Below are 20,838 nucleotides of genomic sequence, written 5' to 3' on the forward strand. Positions count from 1 at the left end.
CACTTCTTTGTCCTGAAGATGAAGACAGCAGGTTCTTTCGAAACGTTGACAGCTGTCATTCGTCACACTTCAGAAGGCTGTAATATTATTATGATAATATAAACGACTCCAACATTGATAGTAAATGCCATATGGACAGACTTTCTGGTTTAAAACTCATGGCTAACTTGGTATGTGTAATAATCAGGGCCCGGATTTTGATGACCTGAAAATATTCAAAAAATGACCTATAAAATGACCGAAAAAATCTAGAAAAATGACCCAAAGGAGAAAGACAAAGAACACTTCGCTTCCACGGTATTCACATTTCAGAAAACACATGAAGAAAGATTCCATAAAATGGCCAAAAATGACAAAAAAAACCCTTAAAAGTCCAAAAATTTACCAAAAAATTACCCCCAAAATGAAAAAATGACCTTAAACCTAAAAGTGTCAAAAATGACAAAAATTACCTATAAAATTTACATTTCTGTAACCAGCAGCTCATATCCGAGATTTATATATTTAAGAGCATTGCATAGGATACAAGGGGAAAAAGATGACATGTCATGAAAATCCGGGCCCTGGTCATAATCATTTTATATCATTTTGGCCGTAAAACTTCGTGGAGAGAGAGGCACCTTGATATCACAGGATATCAGGATGTAGACTAACTGGTGAAGTCGTCCAATTTAAGCTAGTGATTAAATTGGAATGTTAAGAGTAAGACTTGGTGTAAGCGGAGTATAAACAACTGACACTCATATCCCTGCGGCACGGAATAGTGGTGCCGTAGTGTCAGTTGTTACGTGAAGCCAATATAAATATATATATATGAGCAAAGGATGCCGCTCATCGTTTGAAATATTACACTTCGCAGCTGCAGTCCAGCGAGGTCTCAGGAATCGTTGGGAATATCGCTGGACCAGCGGCTTCGAAGATAAAATTGTAAGAGGGTATTGGAGGATTCAAAGTTGTAACACCCGCCTTCCGTTTGAATGATCGAATGAGAAGCAATGAAGACATATATCTGCGAGGGTGGGAGAATTAATGTCCCCAAACTCAAGGATATAGTCCGAGCTTCAAGGGGGACTTCTAATTTGGTGATTCCGACGGATAGGCGTGTTCTGCAAATAATATATTAAACCAGTAAGCAATTGTAATGTGTGCAGTCGTAATATCATTACCCTTTGTCTCATAATCCAAGACCCGTAAACGATCCTGAGGAAGACTTTCATTGCCACCGGAACCCAAACAACATCAGAAACTAAAGGGTGTAAGAGCGGTTGCACTGGACTTAAAGTCCTGTGATGATGACAGTAAAATTTCTGGTTCATCATCTGAATAACTTTCCTAGCTTAATAACGTAATTCGAATGAATCCAGTGATATCCTCCCAAGTGGATCTAGCCCAGTCAGGCTAAAAACAGGCCTACGACTCTGGATCATGGCGGATTGGTGCGACATCTAGAATCAAGAGCTATTTTGTTGATAGGAGTTTCATCTTCAGTGAGTACACGAAATCCCGTGAAGTCTTCTGTTCTGCCTAACGTATGAAATAGATTGCTGAACCACTGTAAGTACGCGGGTGCCGCATGTGCTGCCCGATTAAGCACTCAGGGGATCACCACTTTCCCACAGCGCATCTGTGTGTTTCAACTACGTGGATTCATAATTCCGCATGAAAAATGACTGGACGATTCTCAGGTGGGAGGAGATGATCGTGAAGTATTTTAAAATGCTATCCCGAACTATGCCTGGACAGGTTGGGCCCAGGATCGAACAGGGGACCTCGCAAATAATTTCGTAGGTGGCACTAATTTTGTCCCTCCGTTGTTTCAGACGCTGACCGTGATACAGGAACAGAGTAAGAGTTTGGCAGTACAGAAATCTTATTGGAAACTTCATCCACTTACAAGGAAAAGGAGGAGTTTTGGGAAACAGTTGTGAAATTAGCTTTGCGCACCCTGTTGATTCATGTTTAACATTTGCCATGCGTCGTTTCATTTGGAAATTTCCACCCTCCCAACTCCTGCGACTAGGTAGGTGTGGTTAGGACATGGTCTCTTTTTACATTAAAAGTTTCACGGCTTTCGAATGGACGAGTGGCCTTTCAAAGATCTTAACAAGGAGGAAGATAACCCTCACATTCGCACAGTCTACACAGCCGTAAGTTCGACGCGTTCTGCGAAGCGTTGAAGAAGCAGACCGAGTAAATGAATGCAGTTGTGTCCAGGGACCTTATTTTTGTACGCTTATCACTGTTTTTATTATTTATATTTCCGGATGGGGCAACAACTTATAGCAAGAATGTTCCACAGACATGAAAACAATTGTGCCGATGATGATGAAGATGATGATGATGATGATAAGATAAAAGGTAAAAGTTGTCCCTGTGCCTAATTTATTAAGCACCCGCCATGAAGGCGTATGGGGAAGTGGAAGTATAGCTCCATCATGACCTCTGCACTAGATGAACTGAGTAGTCAGCTTCACGCGCCGGCCTTTTTACCGCCGGGGAAAGAGCCCCCGATACCTATTGTATAGGAGGCTGGGCGGGCCCCAGAGCCAGTCTGGACGCTGTTGCTTCTGCTGCGAATCGAACCCTGGCCTTTTAGTCCATATGTCATCACTATGATGATGATGATAATAATAATAATAATATACCACAATCTATACAAACAAACTATGTTGTTTCTAAGTTCGTTAAATACAAATCGAATTTCTGAACCCACAAAAGAGAGGCTTAGAAAGGATGCTGTATGCGAGTCCTGTACTTGTGTGACTAAAGCAAGGCTGAGGAATCCTCTCCTTCAGCTCATCCTGAGTAGGAATGCGTAAGTCAGATTAAGATGCAGCTTTCTGGGTAGTCTGGTAGGTTACCGACGTTTCGGGGGAATCTGCTTCCCCCAGATCCGACCAGAGTACGCAAACCGCACGAAACTTTACCTTGACCGCCAAGAAGACCTGAAATCTCGCGGCAATGAAGTAAACAGGTGCCTGTTTGTTGTGTACAGTCTGTTCCATGGCTGTTCGAATGGTGAAGGTCAGATACAATACTGCACGATGCTGTGATCAATTGCATTTATTCATTGTCGTTTTTCGCGTTTCGACAACTGATGTTACGCGCGGCACAGCGCTTCCATGTGTGGTGCGTGTTAAGTGTTAACAATTGTATGACGGTGTCATTGAATTCTATGTCCTTACTCTTGAGCCTCATACCTGTAGTTCACAGAATTTTAATTCACTCCAGACAACAAAACAACTGTTTATTTTCATCCACAGGCTTTATGAAGGGACGCAGAATTAATTGTATCTTTAGTTTCACGCTTCCAGATACACGGAGTCAGGGACCACTAAACTGCGAACAGACAGTTTAAGTGCTGATTGAAGGACTGAAGTTCCTTCTTTCAAGTCAGCTATTCACAAAGTCGTGAATCATATATTCAGAAAGCATAAAGAGATACGAGAAAATATCTAAATTAGGAGACATCCACCAGCTCGAGCTTAAAGCACTCAGACAGGGATAACCAAAGCATAGAAGCTACGTTTAGGAAGCAAAGCAGTAAAATAATTGTGTAGCAAATGAAACGGGGTTTCTTTCACTAATTATCTGTTGTGACCTCCACAGTTAACCTTAGACAGCCGTTACAGCGGCTGCAGAACACATGGAGATGTTATGAATAACAGGTTGCGTGAAAACTGTAGTAGGCATTTCATGAACAGCTGAGTAATTAGGGATTTGGAAGGAGATGACCATGACATATTTGAAGGTACTATGCCGACATTCGCCTGGAGAGACTGAAGGAAATCTTAGGAATTATATTCAGCGAGGAACGAAGCGAATACCTCTTGAATAGAAGACTAGTGCATTATACTCGGCAATGAAAAACTAATGTAGTTTTGGCAGCGTATCTGTTATTCAGTCGATATCTGGTCTACATCTATAAAAGGCTAAACGTAAAGGGCCGAAGCTACGGCCGTGATTCTTGTTGCAGCTCAGTGAAGAGCGGCTTGGTCCAGTTCGCCAGTTCGTATTTTCGAACAGTAACATGTCATGCCATTTGCACGTCTTCGTGGTTAGAGATGAACAAATTAAAACACCAAACAATTGTTCGTACTGGATAAAAGAAGGGGGGGATAAGAACCAAGAGAAATATAACGCCGTTGACACTAAGGTAAAATGGTAAAGCTGTTCCTGTGCACTAATTAGGCATTCTGCCATGATGATATATGGGGGAGTGGAGGTGTAGCTCCACCATCCTGACCTGTTCACTAGATAGAGGGCGTTCAGCTTCATGCCCCAGCCGCTTTACCCCTGGGGAAAGTGCCCCCGGTACCCACTGATAGGAAGCTGGAAGGGCCCCAGAGCGGGTCTGGGCGCTGTGGAGAAGAGAAAAATATTTCCCCTGCCCGGAATCCAATCCGATCCGTCGCTATACCGAGTGAGGTATCCGCTCTCCTTGACAGTAGCGTACGTAACTCTCTAAGGAGGAAGTTTCTCTATGAACTAGTGTGAACTGAAAGCAAATACGCGTATTTTATGTTGCAGCTCCGTACATTTCGGTATAGTTCAATAGTAAAGCAATGTCAATTTGTTGTGTATTGCAGAATGAATCATAGATGCACTGGTTTGAATCCTAACAACTGCTGATGGGATCCAGCGTCATGGTAGAATGGGGATCACCCCGGCTTCGCATGTGGGAGGTCCCTGGTTCAAATACCGGCCAGGAGACCGACTATCTGTGGTACTAGATATCTTCAGGTCCAGTCACTGTTTTAGGAAATTAGAGGTACAGAATTAGATGTAAATTTGGCGCTTCAAAAGAGGCATGCAAATTGTGTACATAGTTGTGTGGCTGTGGGAACCGTGCGAGAATATGTGTACTTACAAACTGAACGAGTGGAGTATCTTTCCTTCTATCTTGACGTCAGCCATCTTGTGTTTAGAGTTCGGATTCGGAAAGCCGCTTGCAAGGTGTGATGTGTGTTAGTTGTTAATATTAGTATCATACTGTAGTTTTGAAGAGTGCATCACTACACTGTTAATCACTAAACGGTAAGGAGCATCTACACCAGTAAATAAATAGTTTGATTAAGCACCGACGCGGAAGAGAGGGTTACAATTGTTTCTTGGGTCTGGCGACTGCAGTCATGGCCATGCAATCGATATGTCCTGGAGATGTTCTACACATGTTTGAAGGGTCGGCTAATTCATTACAGCAGCAATAGATGTAGGTTGTTGCCGGCTGTAAATAATTGCAAGAGTGTAATATTATTCCTTACAGTGTCAGTATTTGCTTCTTGAACATTATGGTTGTTTAGAGCTTAATGTGCATTCCTTACGTGGGGGGGTGACATGGAACTGCAATATAGCACTAATATTACGTTAACTGTATCTGTTATGTAGGATTATGACAGCGCGCAGGGTTGTTAAATTATGGACCGCATGTCGCTTGATTTTCATTAATACGATTTCATACGAAATCTGGTAAAGTAAAAGTAAAGCTATTCTTGTACCAGGCCGTGAAGGCCCATAGGGTTATGAGACGTTGAGGGTCCCACATTATCTAGACAGTCGGCTCAAAGATGGCGGTAAGGTTGTTAGCCTTACGAGCCGGCCGCGCTGCTTTACTCCCAAGGAAAATTATTTAATTAATTCCTGGTACTCACATCTGCTAGAGGCTGAGTCGACCCCAGGGCCATAGTGCGGCTGGAAGGATTAGGTCAATTGAAGAAAATCCAATGACCTCATCGGGACTTGAACCGGGGACCTTCCAGCTTGTAGCATAGCCCCTCAACGAACTACGCTACCATACGAAATCTGGTATAATTTTTTATTACATTCTGTTGTTTCCTCCTCCATAACCTCGAATTTATACGCATGCCCGAGGAATTCGAAGCTATCATCAGCCTGAAGTGGTGTTTGTGTGTACCGGTTTTCCTTTTGTACTGCTAGCCTGGCAGCAAATTTGAGCACCAAGCTGAGACGAAATACATTGTTGTAGGGCTAATTTAAGTTCCCTTCCTGCTTTCCCTGGCAATACAGCGACAGTGGAGTGTTCTTGTATTGCTAACCTTTATCAGTTATAATGCCGTTTGCTAGAACTACTTTGTTTAAATAAAGTTTTAATGGAGCATACGGAATGGTCAGCTTACTGGTCAGGTATACAGTCGCTTGAAATTCAGTACTTGATTTCGTCATGTTTATAATTAAACACGATAACATGATGCTACTGAAAATAAAAAGCGAGGTGTACGAGTATTTGCATGCTGCAGTCTGTGTAGCTGTTGCCTTCTTCTTTTTCAGTGAAATAGCAATTGTAGTTGGGACGGGAGTGCATACAGACAGGGTTTTGGTAACAGTGTAAAAGGTAGAGACCACTACGAAGACCTAGAGGTAGATGGAATGATCATATTTAATTGGATCAATACAGAAATAGGAAGGGAGTATTGAAAGATTCATTTGGCTTGGGATAGAGACCTGTGGCGCGCTCTTGTGGACACGGTAATGAACATACAGCTTGCGAACCGCTTTCTGTTTTCCTTAGTATTTAGCATTTTTTCGTAGGCCAAGAATCTATAAACGCCGTCGTTACTCCATGTACGGTTCGTGTTTACGTTCAGAAACAGTAAACTCTAGGAACAAACTGCAACCTTGCAGCTTGCTTCTCGAATGTACACCTCCCCCCCCCCCCAAAAAANGGATGCTTTCATCCATTCAGGCTATTTGAAGGGCCAAGTAACAGTTTACATTTAAGCCAGTTTGAGTAAAGTAAAAAGATGAATTCGTTTCTGTTTTGCCTGAACCTTGAAGTACAGTTCACGCAGGCCACGCCTTTTCAGGCGATTCGTATTTAGGCAGCTTGGCCATTGTGGATTTACTTACTTACTCATGGAGCTGAGCCCTTCTGGAGGAGCCGCCACTTCTGCAGCTACTCAAGAATTTCCCAGCATTTTATGGAACCTGAAGTTATATTACCGTGTTCACAAGAGCCATCCACTGGTCCCTATTCTTAGCCACATCAATCCAATCAATACCATCCTATCCTATCTTTCTAAGATCCATTTTAACATTGACCACCAACCTATCCCTTGGTCTTCCCAGTGGTCTCTTTCCTTCTGGCTTTCCCACCAGTATCTTATACGCATTCCTCGTCTCCCCCATTCGTGCTACATGCCTTGCCCACCTCATCCTCCTTGACTTGATCATTCTAATTATACTTGGAGAAGAGTACGAGTTATGAAGCTCCTCATTATGCAGTTTTCTCCAACCTCCTTTCACTTCATCCCTCTTTGGTCCAAATATTCTCCTCAACACCCTGTTCTCAGACACCCCCAGTCTGTGTTCCTCCCTTAATGTCAGAGACCAAGTTTCACAGCCATACACAACAACAGGCAAAATTATAGTTTTGTATATTAAAATGTTATCTTTTTGGACAGCAGTTGAGAAGACAAAAGGTTCTGGACTGAATGGTAGCAAGCATTATTTGGCCATTGTGTTAAAGCATAACCTCGATTTTTGCTGTTCCTGTTCAATATATAAGAGTATGGTACACCGCTACATGTGATATCATCGTCATTTTTATGGATAAGTATACCGAGCCAGTCGGTGCAGCGGTAACGCCTTGGTCTTGTATTTGGGAGGAGCTCATTTCGAATCTCGGGCGGGAGACAGGCTATTCTGACTGATGATTTTGGCGGTTTTCCCCAATCCTCCAAGCAGATGCCGGAATGGTACCTCGATTAGGCATCGACCGCTACTTTCCGGCCGAGGTTCGAACCGAACACCTCCCGAATACAAACTCAGAGCGTTACCGCTTCCAATATGTCACGGACGCGTCGCTGCAGATCTTCCCCATATCGCCTTTTGTCACTCATCCAACGATTGACTTAAAGGCTTATGTGGGCTAGATAGTGAATCCCCATCACGCGCAGAGACGGGGGCTGTAAATTGGAAGCTGACCTGTCGTTTTAACTCAGCTGCCATATAATGACAGTGTGTATGTGAGGCACCGACCTTACCTGGCCGCTCCTCAGCCTTCTGTCTCACATCTAACAGATATACAGAACTGTGAGTTTACCATTTCCTTTGTGTGGGTGAAACTCAGCCTTTCACTGTGTACACATAACGTCGAATGATACGATAAGCGATGATTTGGAAATGGGCTGGAAGACAGCAGTCATGGGCCAGTTAGAGGTACACTCCTAGCATTTGCCCGGAAGGACTAAGGGACATCACAGCAAATCCCACGAAGCCGCGACTTTTGGACTGCAGATTTTAGCGGGAGAACGTTGTCTGGCATGCCTTTATGATGGTATTGCGAGAGCAGAGCCCGCTGCAGTAGCGAGGCATACCTGCACGAAGCAGAGATCTGTCGAGGAGGAATATTTTGAATCACCTTATTAATATCGAGAACGCTAAGTTGGCAGTAACCCGCCTGACCTGTCTTTGACTCGTATCTCGGTTGGTGCAGCGGTTATTCTGATATGCTTTTGGCGCAGAAGCGAACCTGTTAGCTTCACTATGCCTGTCCGTTCGTTTGTCTGCACATAATTGCGTTTCTGCTGAATTGATTTTCAGGACATTCGATATTGGGGAGAAAACGCTTCGACTTATTGCAATTTTGGTCGGACAGGAGTAGAAAAAACGGACAACTGCATGAAGACGTACGTGATTTACTCCGCGCATTTTGCTTAATATTTATTTTAGCAAAATAAAAAGTAACACTCGTGATCAATTAAGAAACAATTTACACAGCCGGAAAGCATCGTTTGACGTGTTGGCTACAGTTGGCAGACGAATGTAACCAACCGTTTGGAACAGAGATGTAGAGGAAAATGAAAACACGTCACGCCCAGTACTCATGTTTTGCAAGACTTATGGCTTTAGGGGTAACTTAACATAGTCCTCACCTGAACGCAGTTACAATTGTTTATGATAATGAAGGAAGCAGTCTTCTGGGATTTGGCACCGTGTATATGTGGTGTTAACCGACGTTTCGGTTCTGTATGGATGTGAAACTGGGTACATAGAGTAAGGGTGTTCGAGAACAGGGTGTTGAGAATATTTGGACCGACGAGGGATGAAGTGACAGGAGGCTGGAGAAAACTGCATAATGAGGAGCTTCATAACTTGTACTCTTCTCCAAGTATAATTAGAATGATAAAGTCAAGGTGGATGAGGTGGGCAGGGCATCTAGCACGAATGGAGGAGACGAGGAATGCGTATAGGATATTGGTGGGAAAGCCAGAAGGAAAGAGACCACTGGTAAGATCAAGGCGTACGTGGGTGGACAATATTAAAATGGATCTTAGAGAGAGAGAGAGAGAGAGAATGGGTTGATATTGATTGGACTGATCTGGCTCAGGGTAGGGGCCAGTGGAGGGCACTTGTGAACACGGTAATGAACCGTCCGGTTCCATAAAATGTTAGGAAATTCTTGAGTAGCTGCAGAATTGGTGGCTCCTCCAGAAGCGCTCAGCTCTATGAGTAAGTAAGTAAGTAAGTAAGTAAGTGAGTGTGAGTTTTCAGATATTGCTTTGAATATGTCAGACCGACGTGAAATTCGCGCTGTTTGAAAATTGCTTCCCATCTCGGTCGCCAAAGCAGCTAGAATTGCCGGGAGAAGAACGCGTGCTACTGACTAGCCGCGGCATCCTTCTTAGTGACCCTGCTGGAGGTGTGAAGTTGTGGGACGGTTGCAGACAAGTCTGCAGGCAGCAGCAGAGGGAGGCTCCCCCCACGCCAGAATTGTTATGCTATGCATGCATTAGCCTGCGCATGGCTTCTTAATTACCACCAGGTCCTTACCGCTATTAAACCGTCAAATAGGTCAGGACAGTTTGCCTTTATTTCACCAAGCATAAACATCCTTTACCTCATTCACCAGTACGTGTAACGCTTGTCGTTGATACATTGTAGTTAAATAACAAGCATAGTAAAATGTCCTGATTTCCGGCCCCCAACTTCTTAAGAATATCGACCGTTTTCTGAGTCCCAGGCCGACAGATCTTTCCAGAGAAGCACATGCTTACAAATAATAGCCTATCTGTACAAACCACAGAAGAGATTTATCGAAGTGCTCTTTCGCAGAATAAATTTGGCCAGAGCTCGCATCTGCACAGTTAACTCCCATTTTCCATTTCAAAACGCACATCTGCAGCTTAGGCTGCGTTGTCGAAGCGTTATTTGAATCTGCCTGGATCACGGCTAGTTCCCATCAAATGTGGGTTATTGCCAAGTGTTTACTGGGTAGAGGTAACTGTGTACGTTTGCTTTAACTTTGAGTAAGACGACATTTCTTGTGTACAGTTTATTTGTGTGACTTGTTTGATTCTCGGAGGAAACAGCTGTTGTTTCTGTAAACATTAACCTACTGATGCTTGTAATGTAGATGCCGTATACACGTATTTTCGGAGAGGGAAGTTGTAATCTGCGCGTATCAAACTTCCTTCCGCCGGCCTCCATGCATGCTGTATGTTCTGTGCTGTGCCCGGTTCTCTGTTCGTTTGCTCACTCTGACTCCATTAAAAAAAACGGCGTCAAGGTTTACATGTATAGAAATAGCTGTGGTGTGAACACGCACGGCCTGGCCCGTTCATTGGTCGACACAGTTCAACGTGCTATTGGGGTCAGCTATTTATTTTCAATATAATAAGAGGCTCAGTTGTATATTTTCATATAGTGGTGTTCCAAACAATGGTATTGGACCTTTCACGACATTGGCTTTGTGTATGCTAAATGGCTTTAGAACAGTAGGGAGTGTGTTTACTTCACAAAGTACTCAAGAGAGCCAGGATAGCTCAGTCGGTATAGCAGCGAGCTACAGGCTATACGGCCGGGGTTCGATCCAAGATTTTTCTCATCTCGACAGCGTCCATACCCAGCCTCCTGTCCAATGGGTATGGGGGCGTGAAGCTGACCACTCACCTCCATTTAATACTGAGCTCAAAAATGGTGGAGCTATACCGCCACGAGCCATGCGTCTTCATGGCATAGTGCTTAATGAATTTAAGCACAGAGACAACTTCACGTTTGCCTTAACATACTCAGTTGGGCAGTTGAGCAGTTGAGCAGTTGAGCGGGGTTTCGTATGTATGAATGAATGTACCCCGCGTAACGGAGCGAGAAAACTGTTTTGTGTTCTGGATGCGGTCTTCAGCGACGTGACGCCGGTTACTTCTGTACAGATGTACCGAAACTCCAGCGCAGATAAACGCAAGCGGCGACAGAAATGGGGGACGGGACCGAACCCGTAGGAGGCGCCGAACCTTAAAAGGTTAAAAAAAGGCAAGAGAAAAGCAGTTAAGGCGGGAAACAGATGAGAAGAATTGCAGAGGAGCAAGTTCCTGTCTACCAAAATAACACGACATCATGGCCCATAAGACCGCAGTCTTAATATTCTCATCTTGAGAACTCAAATCTCACATGAATAAAGTTGGAGTATAGCTGAAGTTTCAGTAGCGTCAAGAGCAATGCTTTGCTCGGTGCCCGTTTGCGTTTCAGACGCAGCGCGTCGCTTTATAGCCCGGCATCTGGCACAACCAATACAGCTGATGTAAGGGAGGTTTTTCAACTGCTGAAAGTAGACCACATATCTCACATCCGCGAACAAGCGACATAGTTCTCATTCCAACACAGCGAATTCTGTCTGTGAAGCCTTGAACACTTGTAATATCCCTCAAATTAAAAGTCACAACGTGCAGAAGCCTTGTCTTGGGGAAGATCTTAGAATTTTTGCCGATTTCTATGCTAAGGTTACTCCATTGTCGCCAGGAAAATTGTTTGAAATGCTTTGTCTAGAATAGAGAGCAACGGTCAGTAAAAGTACTTCTTGGGTATGTGCGAAATTATCTTCTAACTTAAATATTTTAGCCTATCTTCGTGCATGACACTCCTAATGGTGAAGCTGAATGCGAGCCAGCAGTCCCCCGCTGACTGTCACTGCTTGCTTTATGGACTGAAAGTAGGTTAACGTTTGAAAAAAAGAAAAGATCAAAGTCATTAGACCTTAAAATAATAGTATCCTGCAGAATTGGTTCGTGCTGCAGCAAACAGAAGCGGTTTACAAATCTCCCAAAATACGCTCACAGACCTGAACAAGAAACCGAAATCAGCAGTAATCTGTGAATACATTGAAGAAGGAATTCTGTTTCTTTGCGTGTGCGCAGTTGTGGTTTGTCGTGACGACCAATATGCAGCTGACTGACCCGTGACCGTACGCGTTCATGGAGTGCCGGTGAAACGACGGCTGTCTTCAGATCATGCATGGACGAAGTCCGGCGTCAAACAGGTCGAACAGTGGCACGGTATGTTCGGTGTCATAAGAGTGCTTTGGATCCTTCTTTCACGAAACATTTTAATTGTGTGTGGTTCGATTTAATTTCGTCCGTTCGGAGAAGAGATTGGCTTCTAACTCATATGACATGCTTGAATACTGCAAGAATTGTTCCCAGTTAAGTATTATTACGTTCGTGTCCACAGTTTGTTTACGTTTCTTCAGTTCTGCTTTATTGTGTGAAGTGAATGAAGTAGAATGGAAGTCTGCAAGGAGCTTAAGGTCACCTGGTCAAGGCGACTAACTCTATGATAAGAATAGTACTGTGACGCTTTGTGGTCTGGTAGAGAACACCGACGTTTCGGAGTAACATTCTGCCTCAATCTTCAGGGCAGAATACGCCGCGCGGTGAAAAATATGTAGGTATGGGGAAGTGAGAAAAGAAAACGGGGCTGCGACCGGGCTAGTAGGAGACAGCGCCGCCTTAAAGGAAGGAGGTAAACGTGGGGGGGAGTGAGGCGAGATAAAATGTTTTGGGGAGGAAAGCAGGCGCGTTTCGCTCCGTGAAAACGTCAGGTCTCCCAGATTTTGACATTCCACTGTCTAACTTTTTCAGGTGTAAATCGGGCACCACGAACTGCCGTAAAGAGTTTGGGCAAACCTGTCCTTTACAGTAAGGATTGAGATAATTTTGGGCTCTCAGTTTTGAAGAAAAAGCGAAACTCTTCAGTGGGTAGCTTCTTCTGTAAAGCTATCGGGTTATGAGAAAGAGAACTGTTTAACACGGAGTCTTCAGGGGGGAACGCATGAAGGTAGATAAGCTGTGAGTAGCACATCGGCGCAAGTGGGAACTTTATATACGGTTATAGGGAACTTGATATATGTACAGCTTTACTTAAAAATCGTGACAGGGCAAAAGCTAGCAATCTTTCCGAGGAACTCAGCATTTTCAGGCATCGTTATTAATATTGAATCTGCATAAACATACAATTTTTGTAATTATCTCTAATATTGCATTCATCTCTATGATTTAATTACAGTTACAGGTTCAACGTAACTGTGTGCTATTAGGACATACATGCTAATAATATATTGGTAGGAACTTGCTGTAGAGTAAATAGAAATACTATATGATTGATGATGACTAGTATAGCAAACAGTAACAAACGTCGATAAATACCAAAGAATGTTTGCGTTACCTTAAAATGTGCGATAAGCGGTGTAACACCAAGTCTTTAAATAGTAATACGCCGTTACAATGAAGATACGCGCATTTGACATGGAACCAATTCATGCTTTTCATGGAAATGTATAAATATTTATTCTTAGCCACTTGGTACGTCGGTTACACCGATTTGTGGAACGGAGCGACATGACAGCCGCTTCTGTACGTGAGACACGTTGCAACTGGTCAACATTTTAGAATGATAAATGTAACAGCGATGAGTTGGCTACAACTGTTCCTGTTGCTATAAAGCAACGCCCATATACCGGTCTGTGTCGGCGAACTAGTACAGCTTCGAGGCGCAGAATGCGAACAGCCGACGGGTGTTTGTGAATGAAGTCTGAAAGAATATTCAGGGTAACTTCCCTCCAGTGCACGCGAAATCGAAAGAGTTCCTCATTGCCTTGAGAAAACAGAACCGAACGGTAACGTTGTGGAGGTATCAGGGTCGAATCTCGGCCCGGCTACCGACTAAAGGAGTTTTTCACAGTCACTAGTTAGAACGCCGGAGTAGTGCCATCAGATAGGTCATGGCCGCCACATGCTATCTTGCCATCTCATTCGATCGTATATAATCTGTGCGGTTGGCTGAACGTCCTTAAAATACACTGGCTGAAGATTCTATCCATGCAAAAGAAGGCGTTAGTTACCGTTGTATTAATCTGCTCGGTGTAAATTAAATATTCGATCATTGGAAGGTCTTCATGTTATACAAGTAGCGTATGTCATGTGGACGGTGAGATGCCCAGTTTCCTTAAGTTCGTGAGAACTGGCTCTGCGGCCTGCTGATGGAACATAACGCGCAACATTCCCGAGTCATATCTTCGGAAAGAACAAGTTCCGTTTCTTTTAGAACAGACTGTACCTTGCCTTGCCTGCGGCTCCCGATGTATGTCACTGGAAACATGAGATCAGTCAAATTCTGCTTCATTAGCTGCACAGCTGATGAGTGCATGAAATTCCTTCCTATAAAATGACTGTTTCATATTGAAAATTGGCTTCTAAACTAGCCTTTCTCAACCTTCTTACCATGGAGGAACCCATGAAATAATGTGCAAGTCTCAGGAAGTCACTGCATAAAAAATATTGTAAACGTAGGTTTAATATAAATAAAGGCTATAAATTGATCTAAATTAGTGTTATTTACGTACAATATGAAAATTTACTGACCATGTTGAATAGTAGGATTAGTACCGTCAAAGCAATATGAACAAAAATGTCGTCTTAAGACACTGTTATTTTTTAAACTAAAATAAAGAGTGGAATTTACTTCTTTAATGTGAACCCTGTGATTGTTGCTTGCTGCACAGATACTTAATTTTGGGGCCGAACTTCAGATAAGGGCACGCAGTGCTTCTTCAACTGAAATGAGACGATTTCTGCCTTTGCTCTTGATGCTTGTTAAACAAGAAAAAGGCTGGATAGATTTGAAAGGATTCTGTACTTCTTTTGGCTTGTTTTGGACTTCATCCATCGTCTGGTATGTAAAAGACAAAAGACCACGACATTTCGGAGACTGAATCTGTCTCCATCTTCAGTTGGGCCCGTCAGAAAGAGCTAGTCTTAATCACTGCAGCAGTATGTGTACTGCTCTCCAGTGAATGCCTGGATACTACAGAACTTGTGCAGGGATAGGTCAGCCAATCTCATCTAGTGTATGCGAACAGACCGCAGCTCAAAGAGTTCCACAGGATCTAGACTCCTTCGTCTCCTGAGAAATTCTTCTCCAAGCAATTCTGTTTTGTGCTGCCTAGCGTAGTCTGGGTGGCGTTTGTCATATATATCAGTCTCTTGCCCAGTTAACTGCACAAAAACAAAATTAGCAGCTTCCTCAACCTTTTGTGCCGCTTTAAGAAACAAACGACTTTCTGACGCGCGGTATAAGACAGCTGACAGTAGAAAACCACGCGACAACGCAATTGTATGAAGACTGGCATGCTCCGATGCTTGGAAGTTGAGTTTCTCAGTCTTTCCGAGTTGCGTTGCCGTTTCCTCAGTTGCGCTGCTCCATTCAATAAATGTGTTCAACTCAGGCCGATAATAGTTCCCGGAAATTGCGGTTGCGTTGCGGTTGCCAGTTTCCTTGGCGTGCCCTCGCCCTGATCTTGTTGCGCTCTGCGATAGGCGACAGGCGGAATTGCTAATAGACCCTTACCATTGATTATAACGACTTTATTGCGTGTTCTTCGTCTTAGGAAACTGTAGGCATCTGAATTCCAGTGAACAGCCACAAGCTTCTCTCTTACTTACTTACTTATGGAGCGGAGCCCTTCTTGAGGAGAAGCCAAATCTGCAGCTACTCAAGAATTTCCCAGCATTTTATGGAACCCGAAGGTTCATTACCGTTGTTCACAAGAGCCCTCCACTGGTCCCTATCATGAGCCAGATCTATCCAATCCATACCATCCCATCCTATCTCTCTAAGATCCATTTTAACATTGTCCACCCACGTACGCCTTGGTCTTCCCTGTGGTCTCTTTCCTTCTGGCTTTCCCACCAATATCCTATACGCATTCCTCGTCTCCCCCATTCGTGCTACGTGCCCTGCCCACCTCATCCTCCTTGACTTGATCATTCAAATTATACTTGGAGAAGAGTACGAGTTATGAAGCTCCTCATTATGCAGTTTTCTCCAACCTCCTGTCACTTCATCTCTCTCCGGTCCAAATATTCTCCTTAACACACTATTCTCGAACACCCTCAGTCTGTGTTCCTCCATTAATGTCAGAGACCAAGTTTCACACCCATACAGAACCACGGGCAAAATTACTGTTTTGTATATTCTAATGTTTATGTTTTTGGACAGCAGACGAGAAAACAAAAGGTTCTGGACTGAATGGTAGCAAGCATTACTTGAGTTGGGTCTCCTCTTAATTTCTTCCTGAATCAGGTTTCGATCTGTTAACGTCGTTCCCAATATCTGAACTGTGCCACATTTTCAAAACATCTGTTTCCTATCTTTACATCATGATTTTGCCCCGCATTTTGGTGATGAGGCAGCAACATATACTTAATTTTCTCTGTGTTTACTTCTAGACCAACCTCCTTACTTGCGTCAATTAAAGTTTGTGTGTTTTTCTTTATGGTATCTACATTATCACCCAGTAGATTTTCTCTTAGGTTCAATTTTAATATTATTCTCCCATCCTTGTCTTGGTCTCCAGGTGGTTCCTTTGCAAGACTTCTGTGTGCGTGTCAAGTTTTTCGATGTAATTATTGCAGCGAAGCCATAATGCTGGGCCGTTCCGTTTCAAGTTTGTCCGTGATCTGTTTCCCCTGCCATTTATTTCGCGATTGTTCACATCACTGAATCAGCTTCCTGTTGCATTGAGTTGTGCATTGGAGCTGTGTGGGACAGCAAGAGAAGTCGCTTTCTCAAACGGCAGCGTGTGCCACTGATCACTTGGTCGCCCTCTTATCACATCCAGTTGAGGCCACCGCAGCATTCTTCGGCCGCGAGCGTCTCTCTGGGTCAGCATGTCGACCGGCATCGTTGCTGTCTCTCTCATGGCTCATTACACGTAGCGTCGAATGGTAGGATATTGGTGATGAATACCGAGCTGGAAGGGATGTGAAAGGAAGTGGTTGTGGCCCAGTTCGAGGTACAGTCTTGGTATTTGCCTCGACGGACGAGGAAGCCACAGAAAATCGTGGTGAGAATAGACGGTGTCTCTTGAATAGAAGTCAGAATTACTACTACTACTACTGCTACTACTATCACCAGTCACGTCGTTTGAGTGTAGCTGAAACCTGCCGTAATCTGATACGACGACCGGAACTTGCGACAGCAAACTGCAGTGTTCTTGTTGTTACTAACGCCGAGCGGTTTAGCGTAACTGTAATGCATCTTGCCCGTGTTGGGGAGGTATATATCCGGTTCGAATGTGAGGCTAATACTGGCCATGTCTGCACACAGTTTGGTTTTCTTCCGACTCAGCGATAGGCCACGACTGTTGCTTCGTATGCTCGTAGCGTGTTCGTTTCGATTCATAGCAGCTTACAGTGGATACAGGTATTGTTTATGGCAGGACAGTTTTTAAGTTAAAAATTATCCTGGTAGACAGATGATAACATTTGAGAGCGATGTACCGCTCCCGTCTTCACTGTAGAAAAGAAGACAGTGCGTTCCTCTGTAACGTTGCCGATCGTCTACCAGATTACATGGCGTTTCCCAGAAGACCGCCGCGAGAACCCCGAAGCCGATAGTGAAGCAGTGAATGCTGCAAAATGATAAAGCTTTAGGCCCCATCTTTAACATGAACGTAGTCTCACGTTTGACTGTATTACTCATTTTATAATGAAGGTACCGCGCGAATTCGCTTGAAGACTGTTGAACACACCTACCAGTCTCTGTGCAGAGCCTTAGCAGCACACAGTTCTTCGCATTCAGCTCCATCTATTCAATTACCACAATTCTTGAACCACAAATTACGAGATTTAAACACGAGATGTAGTGATCTTTTCTTTTAGTTTTCAGCACAAAGGACAGTCACGTGACAGTAGGCCGCAGTGATGTTTGCGTGTTGCCATCTAGCCGTGTAATCTGAAGCATTCAAACTGATGATTCAGCGGTACCGCATTCCTTTCGCGTGCGGATCATCATTACGTCATACATTTTTGCTTCTCACAGGAAGAGAAGATTACGTAACACACTGTGTAGTAAAGATACATCAAATTTTCTAAGATTAACTTCGTGTAACGTGAGATTTGAGGTTCTCTCGGCGGTGATTGAAGATCGCAGTCGCCTGTGTAGTCTTCTTGGGGATATTTACCGACATTTGAAGGAACCTGCTGTCCCTCATCTTCTGATATGACTGAAGGATAACGATAACCTCGGCAATACTAGTTCCCCGTGAGACTGAGGACAGTTTTTGGTCCTTACAAATGCTGTTTGCATTTTCTGAAAGTGTTATCTTGAGATACTTGTGATTCTAGGTCAGGTATGCATATCGACAGCTCGATATCGAGTTGGCCTAATGCCACGGTTTAGTTGCAGGTATGCTTTCGGATGCAGTGCTGGCAGATCGTGGGCGATCGGTCTCCGTCCGCTGATGATCGAGACCTCCCGGTAGACAACGCGCTGAAGCGAGAAGAACATCCCGTTTCAGCTGCTTTGCCATTACAAATTCAGCCGGTTAATGTTCCCCGGAGAAATAATTGCTGCTTATTCAGAGAACCCGCCATATTAGCCCGAATATCAAGCGAGGTTTGTTTTCAGATACAGCTTCATAGAAAAATGTCGCCTGGGCCTAAACGAGATGGCGTATGGTTCGCGTCCAAGGTTAACGCTTTCCATTATCAGTGGTAGACTTTATCAGGACTTGGGCGGTTGTTGGAATTTGAGAAATGTTATGGTGGGCCCGCAAATAACCTATGATTTACACAGTTTGGGAAGGTTTCATAGCCACAGTCAACGGGCTGCATGTTTCTCTGTTGTGTGCGTCCTGTTTATATACTGATTGTAAGGGGTTTTAGTATACCATCTCATAAGGTACTGTATAGTTATTTTCGAGCGAGTTCGGTCGCACAATCGTCATCAGATGGAGATTACACAGGGAAATCATACGAGAAGTCACACATCAGATAGGCCGTCCCCTGCAAGCCAGGAACCCTTAACAGTGAATATCATAGCCCCATCGACAAGGTTGAAAAACCGCTCGAAAACTGTCTTGACAAATCTGCAGAAACGAGTACATATTGAGATAATTTTAGTGACCAGATGCATGATGTGAACGAGAGCAAAATATCAAGACATTTCATATAAGCAAAACTCAGTGTTTATCCACAAATATGCCGGCCGACCAGAACGTTAAATTACCGAATCTTGTTAGGCAATAAGAAACAGAAATTTAAGTTACCCTTTTTCTCATGCAGAAATAACATAATAGTTCGGCTGCACCTGAAAGAGGACTCAAAACCCCACTGACACATACTCGTCTGTTCTGGCACAGTTCTGTTAATTTAACATTTGGCCTTTCATGCACGTATATTTCTCTATATGAATAATATATTCTGTTCCTGATATTTTGATACTTTAAATTCGTAAAATTACAACAGACATTCGACTTGGAGTACAGACTAGGATTTTGCCAGAAACGTGTTAACTGGCTTTTCGTGTACAGTATGTTTGCATAATGGTCATGTTACCGAAACATGTTGTGGGAATAATTGCGTCATTGTGTGAGTAACGTTTGTGAGACGGTGTACAGAAACACTTGGAAATCGTAAGGGCGCGATGCATAATTGGCTACTTAATGGTTCTGCGTGGGCGGTCGGAACATGTGTATTTGTAGACTGCGGGATCAGGCCATGTTTTAAGGTGAGCTGCTCCTCAGCATTCACCTGGCGCTCACAGTCTGCTCACTAGTGTGATTACTTCTTCCCATATCTTACCTAGTATATGTGAGAATGAGATCTCCCAGTGTCCTGGTTCCAACTGCGGACATAATAGAGAACTCCGTACCTCACCGTCATCTGTGAGCCGATTGTGTTGAAAATGTGGGAGCCTCGACGTCCCACAAACCTATGGGCCTTCACGGCCTGTTACAGGGATAGCTTTACCTTTACCGTTACCTTACCAATACGTACGGTAGCCACGGCTGTTAAAGCAGTGTACAAGTATTGTAGATTTTCTGGGTACGATTCCAGTCGCCATTCCCAGTCAAATTTCACGAGTAAATTTGTATTTCTTACTTTGAGTGTTATTCCTTCTGCGGAGTTTTGCTGTGCCGTGATGTTGACAGCGAAAGCAACCATATCTTGAGCGAGCAGTGGATTTTTATGATTATGGTTGTTGTTGTGGTGGTGGTGGTGGTGGTGGTGGTGTGCAGAGTTACTGCAGTGTGCCCTGTGGAATAAATGTCAACTGCTGTTCTTTGACACATACGCCATTCGCTCATAACTAATTAAGTCGACATCCCATAGAGAACGCTCCAGTCATCAGCTTCGGGAGGAGATAATATTCCACAGCTTTTGTTGGAAGTTCGTATGCTCTGAAATGACGTTTTCGAGGGCAAAATGCCGACGATTTCTCAGAGTATTGTATTGCTTGAGCGGTGACCAGCCTCATTTTTATCATTCCACACAAAATACGTGTTTGTCGCGTATCGGCTGCGGAAATGACGTGTGCATTCAGTTAGTCCACTTCTGGGAGGTCTGGTAGTGGTGGCAACTTCCGGTCCCCGCTCTGGGATTCAGTAGGCACATAAACAGGATCAGCTTTTCGGCAACGCTATTCCCCCCCTCCAAATGCTGGGATAATATTGCAAATATGAAACAAGTCGTGACATCTGAACTAAGGGCTTATGATTGTTGGGGGGAGGGGCACACGTGATTTACAGACATTCTGGAAACC

The 20,838-nt window shown here is 43.9% G+C and overlaps 1 protein-coding gene across 3 annotated transcripts in view; it reads left to right on the forward strand.

Annotated features, from left to right (window-relative positions):
• The window catches only part of LOC111869243 (protein FAM13A), an 85,847-nt gene that overhangs the window by 12,572 nt on the left and 52,437 nt on the right, over window positions 1–20,838 (forward strand). The window contains exon 2 of one of the 3 annotated variants that reach the window (XM_023860616.2): window positions 4,590–4,771. The exons of 1 other annotated variant lie outside the window; for it this stretch is intronic. The gene's annotated coding sequence lies outside the window, so the exon portion shown is untranslated. Of the gene's footprint in view, window positions 1–4,589; window positions 4,772–4,906; window positions 5,038–20,838 lie in introns of those variants that run through there. One more of the 3 variants, XM_023860617.2, reaches the window with a different exon arrangement.

This window comes from Cryptotermes secundus, unplaced genomic scaffold (assembly GCF_002891405.2).
Source record: "Cryptotermes secundus unplaced genomic scaffold, Csec_1.0 scaffold3042, whole genome shotgun sequence".
In the NCBI taxonomy this organism is placed as follows: domain Eukaryota; kingdom Metazoa; phylum Arthropoda; class Insecta; order Blattodea; family Kalotermitidae; genus Cryptotermes; species Cryptotermes secundus.